Here is a 3,507-nt window from a genome sequence, read left to right as displayed (position 1 = left end):
ACTTCACTTATCAGAGAAAAATGAGTTTCGTCTGTTCATAGGATGCTCCAGGGCCAGCCCTCGTCAATTTCAATCTCTGCGAGAAAGTGGAGAGCGAAATCAACACGTCGTTGTACGTCCTGTGGTGCAAGCTGCTGTACGTTATGGATGTTGTACGGATACCATTTGAGAATGGTTCGAAGCACCTTCCGTCCAGTGACACAGCACGCACACTGCCTGACGATCGGAAATTGCGCGCACCGTTGTCTGCCATAACAACAGCGATTTCATCAACCACCACTCTGTAGTAATTGTAGACTGTGAGGTGTCGCATTGTCGCGCTGGAATTGCCCAAATCCGTCTGAATGTACAATGGACATGAATGGATGCAGATGATCAGACAGGATGCTTACGTACGTCTCACCTGTCAGAGTCGTATCTAGACGTATCAGTGGTCCGATGTCACTCTGACTGCACACGTCACACACCATTACAGAGCCTGCACCAGCTTGAACAGTCTCATGCTGACATGCAGGGTCTAAGGATTAATGAGGTTGTCTCCATATCAGTACGAGACTCGTCCGAGCAGGCAAAATGTTTCCAGTCATCAACAGTCCAATGTCGGTGTCGACTGGCCCAGGCGAGGCGTAAAACTTGGTGTCGTGCAGTTATCAAGGGTACACGAGTGGCCTTCAGCTCCGAAAGCCCATATCGATGATGTTTCTTTGAATAGATCGCACGCTGACACTTGTTGACGACCCAGCATTGAAATCTGTAGCAATATGCGGAAGTGTTGCACTTTCGTCGTTGGTCCCGTGCTTGCAGGATCTTTTTCTGGCCGCAGCTATGTCGGGGATTCGATGTTTTTACCGGAATACTGATATTCAAGGGACACTCGTGAAATGATGGTACGGGAAAATCCCCACTTCATCACTAGCACGGAGATGCTGTGTCCCATCGCTCGTGCGCCGACTGTAACACCACGTTCAAATTCACTTAAATCTTGATAATCTGCTATTGTGACAGCGGTAACCGATCTAACAACTACGCCAGTCACTTTAAATGTCTTATATAGGCGTTGCTGACTGCAGCGCCGTATTCTCTTGTTTACATATCTCTATATTTGAATACGTATGCCTATACGAGTTTCTTTGGCGCTTTAGTCTAAGATCCTAACCGACACGGACAGGGGACAAGTGTCACCCCTAGTCAACGAGAATTGGTTGGTTGGTTTGTGGAGGTTGAAGGGACTAGACTGCAAAGGCCATCGGTCCCCGAGAACTGGTTTCAGACGCATTAAGAATTGCTGTTGTCAGTGATTGCAGGTTCGTCCCAACCAGGTGCGGGAGCGAACGTCGCCAACGGAATGGCCTGGAGAAGGCCATTGGTGACACCATCACCTATAGCTGTTCGTGTTTAAACGGCCAGACAAAACTGTGGCTGGATAGTAGCTTATTGGAGAAGTGCAGTGTGGTTCGACAAGTCGCCACTTTGTCCCTTTCTAATAATGCGAGGTGTACAATGCACCGACAACATTGTAAGATGTATATATGACGGTAGTATTTGTTCCCGAAAGAACAGTTACCGTTGATGACCATGCAGCTTTGCTAGAAATGAAATGATAATTAAATGGACCCCCTAGCTGCAAACAGGCGTTGATGTACTTCATTGGGGACATGTTGAAAATGTGTGCCCCGACCGGGACTCGAACCCGGGATCTCCTGCTTACATGGCAGACGCTCTATCCATCTGAGCCACCGTGGGCACAGAGGATAGTGCGTTTGCAGGGACTTATCCGTTGCACGCTCCCCGTGAGATCCACATTCCCAACATGTCCACACCACTGCAATCGTAATGCGCCTAATAGATGTTTGCCCATCATACTCATTACACGTGGCAGATTAATCTACCAAGTCCCGTACGAGTTCGGGCATAGCGTGTGCGTTCGCACAAGGTCTATGGCCGGGAAGCCATTGTGCGAACGCACACGCTATGCCCGAACTCGTACGGGACTTGGTAGATTAATCTGCCACGTGTAATGAGTATGATGGGCAAACATCTATTAGGCGCATTACGAATGTAGTGGTGTGGACATGTTGGGAATGTGGATCTCACGGGGAGCGTGCAACGGATAAGTCCCTGCAAACGCACTATCCTCTGTGCCCACGGTGGCTCAGATGGATAGAGCGTCTGCCATGTAAGCAGGAGATCCCGGGTTCGAGTCCCGGTCGGGGCACACATTTTAAACATGTCCCCAATGAAGTACATCAACGCCTGTTTGCAGCTAGGGTGTCAATTTAATTATCACTTCATTGTAAGATGTTTCACCCGCAGTCTGTGCAGGTTGTAGTGCAGCCTGGACTGTGATACGTTGGAGGTACTTGTCGTACGATTACTTGGGCCCACTCATTCAGATGATAGCGAACCAGGAATGGAACTTCTGATGAACCAGGATGTTTTTTCAACATTCTTGGTGGCTTGCCTTCCAAGATGACAACGACCGGCTTCGCAAGGACTACCACGCAGGTTTTCTTGGTTTGGCGAAGACTCAAGTACCTTACTAGAACTTTAGTGTCCGTTGAATCAAGTGATCTTTATAGCATAGAGGATGTCTAGGGCCAATTGGAACAGTGGGTGAAACCCAGCAATCAGTATCTCCGGAACCTTGTAACCTCCCCACAAAAATATTCGAGACAATACTTATTAGAAATGGAGCCAAGTGTAGCCTCCCGCAAAATATTAATGACAAAGACAATTAAATAAAAGCTCGCTATCTGACTCAAGTATAAGTTCTCCACACAAAATATAAGATAATCCCATGATAATGAAACTACAGTGATAATCAAAACTCAATTTAACCGAAATGTCGGTCTTTGGCCCTGTGCAAAAATCAGAATTAATTTCTTACCTTATTAAAACTGCATGTCAAAATTCTGCTCTTATTGTTGGCTGCGGCTTGGAGGAAAAACATTGCAATTGCCTTTTTTTTTTTTTTTTAAAAAAAATTTTGTTAAAGGGAAATGGAGGGAATTTGAATGATTGTTTGTAAATTTGTTTTTAAATCCAAATTATTATTAGGGGCGATTTTTGAAAGTTAAATTACAATGAGTGGACCTTACATTATCTGATAAGCGCAAAGCTGCATAAACATTTATTTAATAAAATTATACCTTGTCCTGAATCTTGACCATCGCTGTGCCGACGCCCGCCGACGCAACTGCTACAGACATACTACTCTCCGCGACAGCTACCAACAGACTACTTTACGCGACTGCTCGCGACACACTACATTACCCGACTGCTCGCGACACACTACATTACGCGACTGCTCGCGACACACTACATTACGCGACTGCTCGCGACACACTACATTACGCGACTGCTCGCGGGATACAACTGTACTGCACTGCGCTTCGAGCGCAACTGCTCTGGTCAGAGATTCTACAATGCCTCAGCATCGCTGCCGCACAACATACGTGTTTCATAACCCTCCACTGGGGGGCAAAAAATTTGGCAGCGATGGTGAGT

General features: G+C 46.7%; 2 non-coding genes across 2 annotated transcripts; one reads left to right on the top strand and one right to left on the bottom strand.

The window, feature by feature from the left end:
* Window positions 1-1,669: 1,669 nt before the first annotated feature.
* On the bottom strand, window positions 1,670-1,744 carry Trnat-ugu (transfer RNA threonine (anticodon UGU)). Its single transcript has one exon. It is a non-coding gene; the product is annotated as a tRNA-Thr (tRNA).
* Window positions 1,745-2,140: 396 nt separating this feature from the next.
* On the top strand, window positions 2,141-2,215 carry Trnat-ugu (transfer RNA threonine (anticodon UGU)). The gene has a single exon. It is a non-coding gene; the product is annotated as a tRNA-Thr (tRNA).
* Window positions 2,216-3,507: the final 1,292 nt, after the last annotated feature.

This window comes from Schistocerca nitens, chromosome 2 (assembly GCF_023898315.1).
Source record: "Schistocerca nitens isolate TAMUIC-IGC-003100 chromosome 2, iqSchNite1.1, whole genome shotgun sequence".
NCBI classification, from domain to species: domain Eukaryota; kingdom Metazoa; phylum Arthropoda; class Insecta; order Orthoptera; family Acrididae; genus Schistocerca; species Schistocerca nitens.
Note: the sequence above shows the minus strand (reverse complement) of the source record. Positions and strands in the feature narration are given on the sequence as shown.